Source organism: Tursiops truncatus, chromosome 21, assembly GCF_011762595.2.
Source record: "Tursiops truncatus isolate mTurTru1 chromosome 21, mTurTru1.mat.Y, whole genome shotgun sequence".
NCBI classification, from domain to species: domain Eukaryota; kingdom Metazoa; phylum Chordata; class Mammalia; order Artiodactyla; family Delphinidae; genus Tursiops; species Tursiops truncatus.
Genome location: NC_047054.1, coordinates 10,633,919 through 10,651,107, shown reverse-complemented (window position 1 = coordinate 10,651,107; position 17,189 = coordinate 10,633,919). Strand labels below are relative to the sequence as shown.

The 17,189-nt window shown below is 57.1% G+C and overlaps 1 long non-coding RNA gene, 1 other non-coding gene and 1 pseudogene across 51 annotated transcripts in view; 1 reads left to right on the top strand and 2 right to left on the bottom strand.

The window, feature by feature from the left end:
- Positions 1-201: 201 nt before the first annotated feature.
- On the bottom strand, positions 202-1,712 carry LOC117310010 (ETS domain-containing protein Elk-1-like; annotated as a pseudogene).
- A 746-nt stretch (positions 1,713-2,458) lies between these two features.
- On the bottom strand, positions 2,459-3,548 carry LOC109547642 (uncharacterized). Its single transcript, XR_012329097.1, has 2 exons — positions 3,302-3,548; positions 2,459-2,946 (listed from the first exon to the last, which is right to left on the bottom strand). It is a non-coding gene; the product is annotated as an uncharacterized lncRNA (long non-coding RNA).
- Positions 3,549-3,588: 40 nt separating this feature from the next.
- The window catches only part of LOC101335736 (CLN8 transmembrane ER and ERGIC protein), a 59,864-nt gene continuing 46,263 nt past the window's right edge, over positions 3,589-17,189 (top strand). For 47 of the 50 annotated variants that reach the window (XR_012329092.1, XR_012329090.1, XR_012329082.1 and 44 more), the window contains exons 1-2: positions 5,999-7,728; positions 8,819-9,442. This is a non-coding gene — a transcript (CLN8 transmembrane ER and ERGIC protein). Of the gene's footprint in view, positions 3,720-4,793; positions 4,989-5,097; positions 5,757-5,998; positions 7,729-8,818; positions 9,443-17,189 lie in introns of those variants that run through there. The other 3 variants (XR_012329095.1, XR_012329094.1, XR_012329096.1) reach the window with 3 other exon arrangements.

Below are 17,189 nucleotides of genomic sequence, written 5' to 3'. Positions count from 1 at the left end.
AAGGGCAGCCTGAGAAATAAATAAGGAAAGTTCCTTCTCAAGCCAGACCCCGACTGTCTCATCTTGGGGAAAAAATGTGGAGATGGGGGAGATGCCCTCGCCAACCGCCCCCCCCCCCCCCGCCCCGCAAAGAGGGCCAGGCTCCTCCCAGTGGCCTTCAAAAAATAAATAAATAAACCGTCCCCACCACTGCAGTAGGAGACGTGTAAGAGCGGCCACTGGGGGACTGACCAAGAAGGGAGAAGTTGTATGTTTTCTGTGGAAGGGTTACTGAGAGATCCTCTTTCCTAAGAATCCCCACCCAACCACGACCACAGCATGAGTCTGTCAGCTGAACTGTGTTTCTCCTTGAGACGGCTGGCTGGAGAGAAGTTCAGGGCATGGATGGAGTGACCCCAGAAAGGGGTGGTGGTGGTGGTGGTGATAGTCATGGCTTCTGGGGCCCTGGGGAGAGCACCACGGGGGGTGAGAGGCCATCCACGCTGATGGAAGGGATGTGCACCTGGGCACTGCCACTGGACGGAAACTGGAAGGAGAGCTTGGCCGGGCTACGTACGGGGTGCAGTGGGACTCAGGGTGCTCCAGAAGTGAATACTGGGGGGCAGCGAGCTGGGCGTCAGCAGCACCGGGGTCAATGTGTGCGTAGGTAGCAGGGAAGCCCACCGGCACCGCAGTTTCCATAACGACCTCAGGCAGCCGGGCTGGCACGCCCTCCGCGGGGGGGGGGGGGGGGGGGGGGGGGGGGGGGGGGGGGGGGGGGGGGCGCTTCTGGCTCAGCCTTGGGCTTTAAGGGCTCGGCCTTGACGGCTTCCAGGACAAACCCCGCCTCCCCAGTGGCTGAGGCTTCTACCTCTTCCTTGGGCTCTTCCACTTTGACTGATGGGGGCAGTGGCCTGCCCAACCCAGGCTCCATGCTTGGCTCTTCGGATTTAAGGTTTGGGGCCTCGGGTGGGGTCAGGATGACCTGCAGAGGCAGGCCGGCCTCCTCAGCCTCCAGGCAGGCCTCCGAGGGGCTTGCACTGCTGCCCCTGCAGGGGCGGTGTTGGGGAGCACTGTGGAAGGCCGAGGATGAGGGCGGCTGCGGCTGCGGCTGCGGCTGCAGGGGCTGGATGGGGAAGGTGGAATAGAGGCCCGAGCGCATGTAATCGTTCCGGCTGCTGCGCGCCAAGCCGCCCGGGCCTGCCACTCCTGCACCCCTGGGTGTGCCTGGCTCCCCAGAGGCAGTGTCCCCGGGGACGGCGTGTACAGCTGTGGTGCTCGCATCTGCCACAGTGGAGGTGGCAGCCACCTCAGGCTGGGGCGGGCAGTCCTCAGTGGAGCACCCCGCGACCTCGGGGTAGGACACAAACTTGTAGACGAACTTCCGGCCACTCACGTTGCGGGTGATGTTCTTATCATAGTAGTACCGCCAGGCCCGGCTGGGCTTGTCACAGTTCACGTTGGTCTTATTCTTGCGCAGCCCCCAGAGCCGGGCCACCCACTCAGCCTCCACCAGCTTGAACTCACCGCCATCCCGGGAGGGCCAGGAGAGGATGTGGCCATTGCCTTGCTCTCTCAACAGCTGCAGCAGAAACTGCCACAGCGTCACACAAGGGTCCATTGCTGGGCGAGCGCTCACGCCATCCCAGGGGTACCTGTGTGTAGCGCAGCGGCGGTGTTGGCAGCTCCGGGGGGCGGGGGCTCCATGCGCGGCCCCACCGCCCCCCAGGCCCGGGCTCTGAGGTGGCGGTGGCGGCCCAGGAAGCTTTCATTTTGCCACAGTTGTGGAGGAAAGAGTTTTCATGGCACTAGCTAAGGACAGTGAGGCAGCTCTAATTCAGGGCACCACGGAGACTGGTGTAGGGACCAGCACCACGGGGCCTGTGGGGGGGAAGGGGGACTGGCTCAGCTCCGAATACAACAGGGACAAGTGGGGATCACAGCCAAGGAGCCGGGTGTGTGTCTGGAGTGGCGGTGGACTGGACATGACTGGGAGCAAACATCAAGGCCAGGGGCATCCTGAACGGGATGGACTCAGCAGGATTCTTGCTGAAGGCAAGCTCAGGTGATCACACAGCGAGGTGGGGCGGGAGGAATTTGATCAGATATCCAGGGTTGGTGGGGGTTGCTAAAGCTGAACTAACCACGCAGGGACAGACCCAAGGTCAGGCCTTGAGGACGGAGAGAAGCCCAGCTAGCGCTGGGTCAGGGAGAGAGACCCCGCTCACTGGTATTCAGAAATCGAGAGGCCCGTGCTTGTTTAGGACCCATCGTCCGCAGATGGCGAGCCTGGGTTCCGGGGCTTTAAACTGCCCTTTGGAAGCAGGGTGTGGGGACATCTGTGCTCCAGAGCCAGCCATGCTCTCTTCTGAGTAACTCCCAGGTTTAAAACTGGGGAGACCCCTCCCTCCCTCACCAGCTTATTTCTTAGAAGGAAATGGGCACAGAGGAGAAATTGCACCACCCTTCTGCTAACGTCTTTTAAAAGCCTGTTTTTTTCTTAATTAAACAAACAATGAGCATGTATTATACAATCAGAAAAAAACGAGATGCCGTCCTGGCCACCTCCTGGTGAGTTTTTAGTCCTCTTCAAGTCCTCACGGCATAAAACCCCAAAACTCAGCCTCATCCTGAGCTGCTGTAGCAAGCAGGACAAGGCCCAACCTCACCAACGTGAACCTGTTTCCTCATCTAAGACACGTGGGTAAGAGTGTCCAAGAGCCTGCCGTGCAGCTGAGGTGGGAAAGGACCATTTACAGAAAGGGCTTAGCTTGATGTCACACACACAGTGACCTTGCTGTCGGGCAGGGAGAGGGCTGGAGCTGGGAGGAGATGGACCTCGGGAGGCCAGCGGCCAGGCTGGAAACCTGGGTGCCTCACTGGGGATGACAGGTTGTGAGCAGGAATCAGGGTGCATTTCATTCAAAGTCTTCTCACTTCTGCTGGGTTATGTATCACCAGTTATACCTGTAAATTTTGAAAAAAAATGATTGTTTTTATCAGGATGCTTTAAAGATAGCAGAGCAGAAAGACACAATCCTTGAACAAGCTGAGGAATTTACCGCCTGCATGACTAAGCAGGTCATCACTGAGCCCCAGTTCCTCCTTTGAAAGGCAGGCCTGGGTACTGCAGAGGAACCGAGAATGAAGGCAGGGACCGTGGAGGTGGTGGCACCGCGATTTACGTCTATTTTCACAGGACACTAAGGACTCGGGGTTTGGCCTCAGCCTAGACGAGAATCAGAAAAGCAGCCTAATTTGACCGTGAGTGTAAACCTCCCCAATGTGCTGAATTTTCAAGGGGCGTTGATAATTTAAACACCTTATTTCGTCCTCGGAGATGTCCTGAGAGGTAGCCGAAGCAGTGGCTCTCTGCACCACCTTACAAGGAAGGGGACAGCACAAAACAAGCGCGAGCCTCAAGGCTGTCATGCTTTTAATTCAACTCTGTAAAACGACTGCGTGCCTCTCATACAGGAGGCTGGGGGGCGGGGGGGTAGGTGCGGGGAGGGGAGCGGGACACAGACGACCCGCGTGCGATTTCACTTGTTCTTTCCGCAGACGTGCACTGGGCGCCAGTGATGTGCCGGGCCCGTTCCAGGGCTGGGGATAAAACACTGACAAGACCATGTTCCCCTCTCATGCGGCTGGCATTTTAGTCAGAGGACACAGAAAATCAACAAATAACTAAGACAAACCCATGAAAGTACAGAAGACCCAATGGTGATGAGTACCCTAAAGTAAGAAAAGCTGCGGGGTGAGACCATGGGGACACGTGAGCTTCGGGGCGCCCCCGGCCAGGCGGGCGTCCACCTTCACACCCGAGGCCGGGCTCCCGGTTAAGCAGGTTCTCTCAAGCTCTCCCAGCTGGCGAGTCTGGAGCCCAGGGCTGTCCGACTCCAAGCCGGGGAGGCTGCGCCAGGTTTTGGGCCCCTCGGCTGCATCTTCTGCGGGCCTCGCGGGCGGGGGGCCGCGGGCGGGGAGGGCGCCGGCTGGCGGTTCACACGTCCATCCCACACCCCGCGGGACGCACTCCGCCGTCCACAGGAGCCGCCTGCTGAGCAATGCCAGCTGCTGCCCCGTCACAACCACCCCTCGGGCCGCATGCCCAGCCGGCGCCGTGAAAGCCAGGGGGCCGGAGCCCAGATTCGGTTCCGAGCGCGGGGCCGGCCTGGGCGGAACAGGGTGGAGGGGAGCCGGGTCCCCTGCCCACGGCCGCAGGGAGTGGGGAAGAGAAACTGCACTTGACCCTGCTTCCCGGGCGCCGTGGCCTCGGGCCGGCCTCTGCGCGTGGACCCGGCGGGGCCGCAGGGCTGAGTCACGGCCGGGCTGCGCGGCCCAGCGGGCCTTCCGGGGGGCTGGGCTTCGGGGTCACATGGGGGCTCTGCCGGGTCCTGTCCGCGAGCCGGGGCGGTGGGCACAGAGGAGTTGCCGGGCCGCTCCCCCCAGGGGGCCCCAGGACCCCAGCGCGAGTGCAGTCGGCTAGGGCGACCCTTGCCTTGCTCATCACTGTTCGGGAGGAATCGACCTGGGGCGTGAAGGGTGCGTTCGGGGCTGGCTCACTGTAGAGGCGGGAGAGGCGGGGCGGAGAGCGCATCGGGTCCGCCTCCGCCCCGCCCCCCAGCAGCCAGCTGGTGGTACAGCCCGAGGCCCCCCCGGCTAACGCTTTGGTAGCGCCCGGCCGCCGCTAGGCCCCGCCCCCGGGTGCGCATGCGCGGCGACGTGTGCGCCGGTCGTGACACATCCGTGCGCAGGTAGGCGCCGGGCGGGGGGCGGGGTCTCCGGGTCCAGTCGGCGTGTTCTCGTGGAGTTGAGAGCCCCCAGTCCTGGCGCGGAGGAGCCCCGAGTTCCCCGCGTGCCGCCCGCGGGACTTGGCGGCCCTGCCTGGACTGTGGGCGGTGGGACGGGGTCCAGCTCTCCGTCCTCAGGTGTGCAGGTGGGCCGGGTGGGGGGTCCGGTCGTCCCGTCTGCAGGCGGGGCGGGCAGAGTTCCGGCAGCTTCGCCCGCAGGTGAGCCGGGCGTGGGCTCAGGCCGCGGTGGGAGGGGTGCAGCCGGCCGGCCCGCGGGCAGCGAGCCCGAGAGAGGACACTGGCAGACGGGCCGAGACCGTCCACGGCGTGCTCTCTGTGGGACTTGTTTATATTTTCTGAATTTTGTTTGTTGAGCGTGTATTTTAATTTTGGAAAAATATGTTTACAAACTGTCGGAGTATAATTCTCAAAATGTTAGAAACGTAATTCCTGAGCAAACAGGGAGCACAGGTCAGGTTAAATCGCCTAGGTAGGACCCGGCGGAGGAAAGCCCGCCGGAGGCTGCCACCAGGAATGCTGGTCGGGGAGGGAGCCACTGGGATTATCCTCTGGGGGGAGAGGGGCGTTACGGCCCCTCATCACCCTATCAGTGTTGCTGGGTTGACCTCACAGACTGAAGTCTGGGCCAGTCCTTGCTGCTGTCTCCCCTGGAAAGTCAGGTGACCCTCAGGGGCTTGTGAGCGGTGACCCAGCGCGACATCAAAAAGCGTGCCGTTTCCCTCTTTCTGACCACATTTCCAAGTTTTGGATTTGGTTAGCCCCCAGTGAACGGAAGGAGCTCACAGATGCTCGGCGTCTGTGTCAGAGCTGAAAAGGTCCTGGTGACCGGACTCCTGTCCCCGGGTCGGGGCTGCCTGGCCACTGCAACCCTGGAACCCACCCTCTTGTTAATTTCCTAAAACGCCCGGTTCAGTTCAGTAGAACAGCTGAAACTACCAAATCTTGTAAAACGAAGAGCAAGATGAGGTTTGTAGATGGATTTTTTCCCAGGGAAAATGGAGGCCTGTGGAGCCGGGACGGGCTTTCCAGCCGCCAGGAGCCCGTTCCCCCACGGCCGCGGCTCCACCACCGCTGAGACGCAGGGGCTGCGGGGCGGGGCTCCGAGGACCCCGGACTGGAGGAGCGGGGGTCCTGGCTCTGCGGCTGTGCGGGGACGGGGACGGCGGCCTCAGGAGACACGAAGAAGCCCTAGGGCTGGGCTCGGGGTGAACGGGGTGACCCAGTGCCCCCGTGCCGGGACGGGTGAGGGGTGTGGTCAGGGTGGGTGGCTGCCGAGCCCTGGAGCGCTGCCTGCCTCTGGTCTGTGCCGCGTTCCGGAGCAGGGCCTGGCCACGCCCTGGGGTGCCCCCTAGCCACGGGGCAGCCGGGCCACCGCAGGGCTCCGGGGGGGCCGCCTGGGTTGCTGCGGACCCCCACCCAAGGCCTGGCCTCGTCCCATCATGGCTCAAGTGGGTCACCCACCTCGCCTCTGTGTCCCTGGGACCCAGGGCGACAGGTTGGACCAGACCAGCTGGCCCAGAAGCTCTGTGGAAGCGGCTGTGTAGGAGGGTGTGTCCGAGGCGGGTTTGAGCAGTGATCCAGATGGGGGAGAGTTGATAGGGTTTGAAGGGCGGCGAGCATTGGGTTTTTACAGGGAGTTGTTTCTGTTTCTGCGATGGCCCCGAGCGTTCCGCCGCCACTGATCGGTCTCAGCTGAGTATTTCAGCGTCTGACCTTAGCCGGCCTGCATTTCTTTCTGTAGAAAGGTTACTAGAAGGCGTGAGGACCCAGAAGCCGGGCTGAGGTTTCTCGGTGGTGAATTTGAGATGACGGTGGTTTTTCCTGGGTCTCTGGGGCCTTGGAGCCTTCCTCTGCCTTGGGCCTTGGCTCTGCGCCCCGGCCTCCACCCTGGCTGGGCCCACGCTTCAGAAGCAGGCTTCTCCCGCGTGCTCGGAGCCTGAGGCTGGCGGGCGGCTCTTTGTGCTGTAGCCTCGCTTGTCCACTCTCCGTCCCCTCTCAGGCCCTGCCCCGGCCCTCAGGACCCCACGTCTGTCTCCTTGTGCCTCTTGGTGGGAGGAGGAGGAAAAGGGCTGTTTCAGGCTTTCTCTCCAGGATAATCAGGGTTTGTTGGATTGGCTCACATTTAAAACCACCTGCGGCGCACAGAAGAGCCTCTCAGGTCTTCAGGACACTGCCTGCTTTAGGAAAAGGAAGCCACTAAACCCTCCCTCCTTGGAGTCACAGGATCTTACATCTGGGGGGACTGGAATTCACGCCGGTTCAGTGGTTCTGCACCAGCTTAGAGCGCCTGGGCACATAAGAAACACCCAAGCCTGGCCCCGCCCCAGGGCAGCGAAGTCAGGACCCTGGGAGGGGGCCTGGGCATCGTCCTCGGTGTGGGAAGGACAGACGAACCTGCAGGTGATCTAATGCACCTGGGCCCAGAGCTCTGAGTCCTGATCATGGTCCAATCCGAGGCCCCACTGGGTAGCTTCTTGATTTGAGGCAAGTAACTAAACCTGAGCTCTCTTCTTTCCATTGGAAATGTACGACTCCCTGTTTAGCAGGTTAAACGGCCTAACTGAATGTGCCTGGCACGGAGTAGGTACTTCATATTAGCACCTGGCACCCACTCTGCTGTATTTATGTGTATTTTTCGTTCCTGTAGTCAGACACTGGAGTCCTGTTTTCCTAGCTCGGAAATAGTGGAACCAAGATCAGAACCCACTGTTTTGTTCTTTGGTCCCAGTGCCCTGGAGTCCCCCCAGCCTTCGTGAAGGGGCACCTATACCAGCCACTCACCCTGGGCAAGCTTGAGTCATTGTTTCAGTCAGAGCTCTTCAGAGTCATGGGGACCCTCCCGTTTCAAGGCAGAGGTTCCACAGGAGCGTAGCGATGCAGTCGTGGCAAAATGGGAACTGTCACCCAGACCGCATGGCAGGCTTGTGGAAAGGACAAGGTGAGCTTTCCGGAGGAGCCTGTTTCTCGGCACTTTCCAGTTTGTGCAGCGACCCTTTGCATGGAGTTAAGCTCTGATGGTGCGGCTCCCTTCTGCCCAGCACTGAGACCCCCTCTCCCTTCCCAGTATTTGCCCCTGACCCCGCCCCCATCAGCTCCACAATACGGGACCAGATGCTTCTGGATTCTGCTATGAGAGGCTCAGTCAGGTGTGGCCACAAGAGGAAAGCAAAGCTCGTTATGCTCTCGGGTCCTAGAGGCAGGGCCACGCCGGGCACGTGTGGGGATGGCCAGGGGGTCAGGGGGCAGAGGACGGGACGGAGGGTGGGGATTGAGGCCACGGCCTTTACTGGGGTTTCCAGGGAAAAAACAGGGTGGGGTGAGCACATAGGATTGGCTGCTTTTAGTGATTTTGCCGGGCTTTGGGTGACAGGGCTGCCCCGAGCCGCCGGGCACCGGCCCGGGTGTTTCGGGCAGAGGAGGGTCACCTCCCCGGGGGCGGGGCAGGCGGAGGAGGCCGGGCCTGGCCGGGCTGTTGGCATAGGTCACAGGCGGGCTCCTGGCTGGGCCCTTGGCTGGTGGGGGGTTGTCTCCGCCCAGCCAGGCGGGACTTAAGATGTCAGAGCATCACAGTAGACAGAAATACACACACACACACACACACACATAGATGTACACACACGTACTCCCCTAAGTGCGGAGCTTGCTGTCCAGTGTAGGTGAGGGTCCAAGGAGCTCCGGATGGGGCGCTGGCTGGCAGTGTTCCCACCGTGGGTTCCGGAAGCACATCCTCCTCTAGGTGTGCTCTGTCTGGGGGACTTTGTGGGCTGTCACTGCCACCACGGGGGGCATCCACTGGAGAGTCGGGACCGTGTGTGTTTCCTGCCCCGTGCACGCCTGCCCCTTCCGTCCCTCGTGTCACTTTCTCTCGTGCTCCTGTCCCACCAGCGGGTGTTTCTTGCTGTTTTGTGTCACTGAATGCACATAAGCTTGGGGAGAAGAGTTGTTAACATCCATTTTGTGGGCTGGAGCAGCCTTGCGTCCCGGCTCCTTTCAGCCAGCAGAGGGTCAAGGCTCTTTTCTTTGTCCAGGTGGAGGATGGGCGCATGAGGGTCCCGGGGCCGTGGCCTGGTGCAGCGTGTGGACCCCGGCCCAGCCTGTACGACGTCGGCAGCATGAGCCTCCCGAGCAGCGGGCCGGCGGGCAGCATCTTTGACCTGGACTGCACCTCCGGGCAGGTCCGCTGGGCGCTGGTGGCCGCCGGCTGCACCTTCTACCTGGGCGTCTTCGTGGCCTGCCACCAGCTGTCATCCTCCCTGAACGCCACCTACCGCTCCCTGGGGGCCCGAGAGCAGGTCTTCTGGAACCTGGCAGCCACGCGTGCAGTCTTTGGCATCCAGGGCACCACGGCGGGGCTACGGGCGCTGCTGCTGGACCCCGTGCTCCAGGCCGACAAAGTGCTCGGCCAGCAGAACTGGTGCTGGTTCCACATCACCACGGCAACTGGATTCTTCCTCTTCGAGAACCTCGCGCTCCACGTGTCCAATGTGCTGTTCCACACATTCGACGGGTTCCTGGCCGTCCACCACCTCTTCGCCTTCCTCGGGTTTCTCGGCTGCGTGGTCAACCTCCAAGCGGGCCACTACCTGCCCATGATCACGCTGCTCCTGGAGATGAGCACGCCCTTCACCTGCATCTCCTGGATGCTCCTAAAGGTAGGCGCTCCCCAGATGGCATCTGTGCTCCGCAGCGGGACGTGAGCGGCTAGTGTGGCACCTTCATCCGCTTGATGCCCATGTCGCTGGTCCCTTGTGGCCTGTGCTGTCACAGCATCACCAGGCTGGATTAGAGTATTACAGTCCGTGAGAAGCTCATTTTCGTTGAATTCCATTTTAATCATTTTAAACAACTCTTTTAGGCTTCCTGCCCCATCGCAAAAGAAGACTCGGTGGATCGTGTGTCTTACTCAGTAACTGGCAGTATTTGTAAGCCCTAGAAAACATGCTTTTTCTTTGTTTCAGATACTTTTTTTTTTTTTTTTTTTTTTTTTTTTTGCGGTACGTGGGCCTCTCACTGCTGTGGCCTCTCCCGTTGCAGAGCACAGGCTCCGGTCGCGCAGGCTTAGCGGCCATGGCTCACGGGCCCAGCCGCTCCACGGCATGTGGGATCCTCCCGGACCGGGGCATGAACCCGTGTCCCTTGCATCGGCAGGCGGACTCTCAACCACTGCGCCACCAGGGAAGCCCCTCAAATACTTTTTTTAAAAAAAACAATATGTCTACATACATATCTTCTAAAATTTTTATTTCACATTATGTTATCTTACACCCAACATGAGATCTGCCCTCTTCACAAACCTTTAAGTGTCCAGCATGTTATCGTCAGCTGTAGTCACAGGTGCACAGCAGGCCTCTGGAGCTTATTCGTCTTGTATGATTGAAACTTCACTCCTGTTGGTCAGTAACTCGCCGCTTCCCCTCCCTCCAGCCCCTGGCAACTGCCATCCACACTTTGATTCTAGGAACTGGACTATTTCAGATGCCTCATCTAAGTGGACTCATGCCATATTTCTCTTCTGTTCCTGGTTTATTTCGCTGAGTGAATGTCCTCAAGGTCCAGCCATGTCATTGCACGTTGAAGGGTTTCCTTCTTTTCTCAGGCTGAACAGGTTTCCATTACGTGTGTGAAGCACATCTTCCTTGGGTGTTTCAGTCTTGGTTATTGTGAGTGAACGCAGAGGTGCTAATATCTCCTCCACATTCTGACTTCGGTTCCTTTACTGGGTCATCAGGTAGCTCTGTTTTTAGAAAATAACCCGCCCCCACTGTTTTCTGCAGCGGCTGCGGCGTTGTGTGTTCCCACCAGCAGTGCACAGAGGTCCACTTTCTCCACGTGCTCACCAAAGCTTGTTGTCTTTGTTTCTCTGATGACATCTCACTGGCTTTTGATTTGCATTTCCCTGATGACCGGTGACAGTGAGCATTTATTCGTCTATCTGTTGGCCATTTGTATGTCGTCTTTGGAAAACTGTTCAAGCCCTTAGCCCATTTTTAACTCAGATTCTTTGTTATTTTTTACTGTTGCGTTGTAGTTCTTTATATATGTTCAAGATTAATCTCTTATTACACATATGGTTGGCAAATATTTTCTCCCACTTTGTAGGTTGCCTTTTCACTCTGTTGATTGTTTCCTTTGCTGTGAAGAAGCCTTTTAGTTTGATGTTGTCCCAATTGTTTATTTTTGTTTCTGTTGTATGTGTTCTTGGTAACATATTCATGAAATCATTGCCAAAACGAATGCCATGAAACCTTTTCCCTATGTTTTCTTTTAGGAGTTTTGGGTCTTGCATTTCCGCCTTCAAGTTGATTTTTGTGTAAGGTGTGAGATAAGGGTTCAGTTTCATTCTTTTGCCTGTGAGTGTCCAGTTTTCCGAGCAACACCCGATTGAAGGGACTACCCCTTTCCTGCTGTGAGTTTTGGGCACCCTGTTGAAGATCAGTTGGCCGTGTCTGTGTGGATGTTTTCTAGGCTTTCGATGCTGCTCCACTGGTCTGTGTGTTTGTATGGCAGTTCATGCAGCTTTGATTTCTGTAGCTTTGTAATATCGTTTGAAACCAGGAAACCTGGTGCCTCCAGCTTTGTTCTTTTTCTCAAGATTGATTTGGCTATTGGGGTCTTTTGTGGTTTCATGTGAATTTTAGAAATTTTTTTTGTTAAAAATGCTACTGGGATTTTCGCGGAGGTTGCATTGAACCTGTAGACTGTAGATTACTTTGGTGACCTCCCTAGTGAGTTTTTTTTGTTTTTCGTGTTTTTTTTATTTTTGGCTGCGTTGGGTTTTCGTTGCTGCACGCGGACTTACTCTAGTTGCGGCGAGCGGGGGCTACTCTTTGTTGTGGTGCGCGGGCTTCTTATTGCGGTGGCTTCTCCTGTTGCGGAGCTCAGGCTCTAGGTATGCGGGCTCATTAGTTGTGGCTCGCAGGCTCTAGAGCGCAAGCTCAGTAGTTGTGGTACACGGGCTTAGTTGCTCCATGGCATGTCAGGTCTTTCCAGACCAGGGACCGAACCCGTGTCCCCTGCATTGGCAGGCGGATTCTTAACCACTGTACCACCAGGGAAGTCCCCCTAGTGAGTTTTTTAGTTCAGTTATTGTATTCTTCAGCTCCTTGATTTCTGTTTGGTACATTTTTGTACATTTCCGTCTCTTCATTGACATTCCACTTGTTCCCATGTGTTCTCTTGACCTTGGCGAGCACCCTTATGACAGATGCCTTTAATTCTGTCGGGTATGTCATGTGACTGCTCTCCGGTAGGGTTTGGAGGTTTGTCTCATTCCTCAGTTCGGAGCGTCTTTGCCTGATTCTTCATTTTCCGTGACTCTGTTTGTGTCTGTGCATTAGACGAAGCAGATGCCTCTCCCTGGCCTCGTGACTGTCCTCACACAGGAGAGATCCCACCACTCAGCCTAGCCAGGGTCCTGGAGGTTCTCCATTGACTTTCTCCCTCCCCAGGGAAGGGCAGGCAGCTGTGGCTTCTGTCTGCTTACACGTCCAGTCCTGGGTGGGGCAAGGCTGTGTGTCCACCAGCCCAGGCCACCGCCTCCGCCCCCTCTGCCAGCTGGACTGTGGGCCAGCGGCCAGGGAGCCCCCCGAACAGCTGGGGGGCTGGGCACGTGAACCAGCTCCTCCCTCTTCTGCGTGAAGCTGCGGGCCGACAGTCTCCTCCTGACCCCAGGGTGCTGCCGGGGTCCCTGCCCGCTTCGGCAAGTCTGTCCCGGGTGCAGGCCCCTTTCGATGGGCCCGATTCGTCACGACAGAGTTTGTCTGTGAACTCAGCCAGGCCTCCTCCTGGGGCCCCTCACGCGTCAGGCGCCCGGGCGGAGGTCTCCGGAAGCCCTTCCCCAGGTGGGGTGGGCCCACTGCTCAGGAAGAAGACAGACCCTGGCTATGGGGCGGCCACCAGAGGGAGGCACTTTGTTTGGGGTTTTTTCTGTTTTCTCTAAAGTGTTCGGGTGCCATTCGTTCAGGATGGAAATGGGTGGTCCCAGAACCCACTTCTTCCCGCTCGCTGCGTTCACCACGCGGCCCGTGTCCCCACGCAAAGCTGTCCCCTCGGCTAAGACAGCCCAGGGCCCGTGTGCCCACACAGCCATGGTCTTGGTCTAGTTCAGATACTACCGAACCTTGTGAGTAAACGCCGTGTAAAACGTTGAAATCCTTTAAGCTCTTCATAAAGCTGCCGAGCTCCTGCTTAGCTGGGCATCAGGGTCCAGGAGTCCTCACCACCGGAGTCTGATTTGATGAGATACAGACGGATGTCAGGACCCGGTGTCACCACTAACTTAACGTAGTTTACACCCCAGACGGGCTCATGCTTCCATTTCCTCCTCCAATTTGATTCTGAAATGTTGTTTAGAAATAATAATAAATGAATTATACACTCAAACATCTAAACATGATTCATCCACGGAGACACTAGTCCAGATGCAAACGACGTGGTATAAAAAAGTCAATTTATGTGTAAATAAGTATATACCAGGGACACTACTTGCTGGGACCCCAGCTATACAAAGTAACCTTTGCACGGTTAAGACTCACTTTGTTACTGACCCTGCTTTTCTCAAAGCATTTGGTGATGTTGAACCCAAAAATTTCAGTGTCTGAGTAGGACCAAAAATGCTCACTTCTCAGGCTTGGAGTTTTCTAAACTTAATGTAATTACTGTATGAGTAGAAGTTCATGCTTCTGGTATGAATATTAGGAATTTAGGATGGCTGCTTTTAGTAAGTGGGCAAGATAACGGAAAGGAGGACATCTTGTGAACTTTGAAGGAAGCAGCAAGTGGAAAGAAGACGGCGTGCTGGCCAGTGCCTGCAAGGTTGGAAGGGTGAGCAGTGCCCTGGCCCCCACGCACATGTAGCTCACTCTGCAGTTTGTGTGTTCACCCCGAGACACACTTAGCTCACCTTCCCACTCTACAGTTTGTACATTTAACGTCCTTCAGGCCAGAGCAAAGGCTAACTCTTTCCCACGGGAGGAATCTATCATTGAGAACCTCAAACCTCAAGTGTTTCTGCGTTTGAGAAACACTGTTTTTTTGTCTAATTGCACAGTTCAAGGAATTTTACTTGTATAAGTCATGATTCTAGCATAACGTGGAGAATGCCTACCCATGCAATGAGTATAAAACTATTTCTGTAAAACTGTAGTTTTTTTCCTAGTACTCTATGGTTTTCTTTTCCTTTTACATTGATATTTAGTCCATTTGGAAGGTATTTTTAAGTAAGATCCAACTGGATTTTCCCAGGAGGTGAGCAAGGATCCTAATGTAATTACCTTATCCATCCTTTCCCTGGGGGTTCGAGATGCCACCCAGTGCCAACTCTCCGTGTATTTTATTCACTTCTGCGTTTTGCATTGTTTATCTGTTATTTCTGAAGCATCATCGTATCTCATTATTTGCTGAGGCACCTTCAGCCCTCCTTGCTCTCGTGCGTTTACTCCACTGCATGAGTGGCTTTACTTAAAGTTGTTACAAGTTGATAAAAATACTGATGTAGCCTCTTATTTGGACTAAGTCTGTGGACGCATTCAAGCAGGGAGGATGTAACGTCTTCTGGGTGTTTTCCATCCAAGCACATGATAACGTGCCTCGTTTCATCCAGACTTCTTTTAAGTCCCTGTGCGGTGATGGTCTCGTTCCCAGAAGGAGGGGAAATGTATATAAAAAGTTGAAGAAGTGAGGTCCGTCATCTCCTTCGTTTACTTGCCTCCCTGCCTTGCAGACCTCTGGCTCGCCCAGAGGCGGATCATCCAGGCAGGAGGTTGGGTTCTTTTTGCAGGATCTTAGTCCCCCGACCAGGGATTGAACCCGTGCCCTCGGCAGTGAGAGCGCAGAGTCCTAACCACCGGGCCACCAGGGAATTCCCCTTTCTTTCTCTTTTAAAATGTGGTCACTCCAGAGGTCAGTTGCTGTGTCCCCCTGTGGCTCCGCAGGTGCGGCCGCAGTGAGGCCATGCCCGTTCCCAGCGTCACCGGGCTGCTGCCTGGCGAGGCGTCCCCACCTTCCCCCTTTCCTCCTGCAAGTGCCAGACGTGCCCCTACCCTGGGGAGGCGGTGTCGGGGCGGGGAGCTGCCCAGGAGGACGCTCCAGCCCGGGCAGAGCGCAGCGGGGAGAGGCCGGTGTGCACAAGCTCACGGGTCTGAGGTGTGTGGGCTGTCCTGGTACCTGTTGTCCTGGTGCCGGGCTGTCCAGGTGCTGACGTCCCCGCCACAGTGTCCCACCTCTGTGCCCACAGTCTGCTGTATAGCATTTTCAAGTTCCCTGTTTGGTTTTAGCTACAGCTAGCTTTAACGTGAATTTAGAATAATTTTAAGGCAAGTCCATTTGGGCTTGTGTCCAAGGTCTGCTGGGGTAAAAATACCGAAAAACAAAGAAGTGAGGACACACATCTCATCCTGAGCTTGTTTCCTCTGAGAGCGTTTGCCCCCGGGGCCCGGCGAGCCTGGTTGGACACGACCAGCGTGTCTTCCAGCTTCTCTGGGTCAGCGTTGGGTAGTTGGGTAGTTAGTTGCTCGATGTGTGCACGGTCGAGGGAAGAAGCGCTGGAGGTGAGCTTGGAAGGTGTGAACTTTCCTTCCAGGGGCGCAGGCCAGCAGGAGGCCCGCGCTGGGTGGGTCTGCGGGCGGCTGGGCGGGGCCGGGAGGGGGCGGGGACGGGGTGCGGCGTTGTGAGCCCGAGTCCGCCCGCCCTGACCCTGCTCTGCCCGCAGGCCGGCTGTGCGGACTCGCTGCTCTGGAGGCTGAACCAGTGGCTGATGGTCCACCTGTTCCACTGCCGCATGGTCCTCACCTACCACATGTGGTGGGTGTGCCTGGGCCACTGGGACGGCCTGGCCCGCAGCCTCTTCCCGCCGCACTGGGCGCTCTTCGTGGTCGGGCTGGGCCTCCTCACGGTCCTCATCAACCCCTACTGGACCCGCAAGAAGACGCAGCAGCTGCTCAACCCCGTGGACTGGAACTTCGCGCCCGGCCGCCCCAACGGGCCGGCGCCGCCCAAGAAGACGAGGTAGCGGCCTTGGCCCCGACTGTCCCCGCGGCGCCGACCCCAGGCCGCGTGAGTACTGACTTCCATGTGGCGCCGAGTACCTACACCTGAGCGCGCCTCGGGGACAGAGTCCCGCCGTGGTGACGTCACGGCCCGATGTGCTCCTTCCCGCGAGCTTGGCCTGTCTGCGCCGTCGCCCCAAGGAGGGCCCGCGTGGACGGGTCGCACTAAAGCGTGTGTGCGTCTTATTCAACAGCCCCGTTATTTTTAGTGGGAGAGAACTGTCCCAAGAGAACATAATCCGGTCCCTTACCCTGTTGACATTCCCAGGGCTGAGATGTAAGCCGCGTCTCCGCAGCGCCATCTCGTGGTGAGCGCGGGGCATCGGCCTGGCTTGCGGCTGGGGGCGGCGGAGGGGTCTTCTCACCAGGGAAGCTCGTCCGGCGAAGAGTTTTGTTTCCGTTTTGTGTTTCTCTGTTGACACAGTAAGAGAGGTGTTAGTAATCAGATTTGTCTAGATTTTAGAGCTGTTTTTAACTAAGTTTCAAACAGGTGCCCCGCCAGACCCTACCTAACCCCCTGGTTGGTGTCTCTCTGTAGGTTTCACCAGACCCTACCCCCTGGTTGGTGTGTCTCTGTAGGTTTCAAGTCGGGTCAGTGGTCACTCTCCCTGCGAGCTGTGGGTGGACCTGGCCCCTTGGAGTGCCCGGCTGCAGGGCCCCCTCCTCACCTCCTGGTGACGAGCCCGGGCACCACCTTTACCATGTGGGGCCCGGGTGGAATCTACACGCCGACCCGCAATTTTGTTGACGAATACGTACTGACATCTTATTCTTGCCACGAGTGGGCAATTAAAATGAAAAGCTCGTATTTACTGAAAGTGCCCTTGAACTGTTTTTGAAAAACACACTTATTGGTCGTGAGAATCACGTGTGCCTTGTGCCTGGTCTGTAACACGGCCCCTCGGAAGGGTGTGTGCTGATTTCTGGTACTGTGACTTGACTGTACGGAGGTCAGGAGATGTGATAGCTGCTTGTGTCATTTTGAGAAGTGTTTCAATCCTAGAAACATCCAGCAAACCGTGTCCCTGCTGAGACTCCTCTCCCCCTCGCCGAAGACCCCAGGCACCTGCCGCCCGCTCTCCCGTCCGCAAGCGGGGGGAGCCGAGCTGGCTGTGTTTCCAGCCGGTCAGAACTTTAATAAAGTAACCGATGTTTACAGAACCTGAAAGCATGTCCGTTCTTCTCCCTCAATACTGTTCACATTGCTGTGGAGGCTTTCTGTCTCGGTGATACAACTGTGATGATGAATCTTCACGTGCTCAAGGTTTGAACTCAGTTTAAGGTATAAAATATTTAATTTTTACGTGACCCTCACTGGGAATTTGACTTTCCCCGGGCTCAGTCTCTACATCCT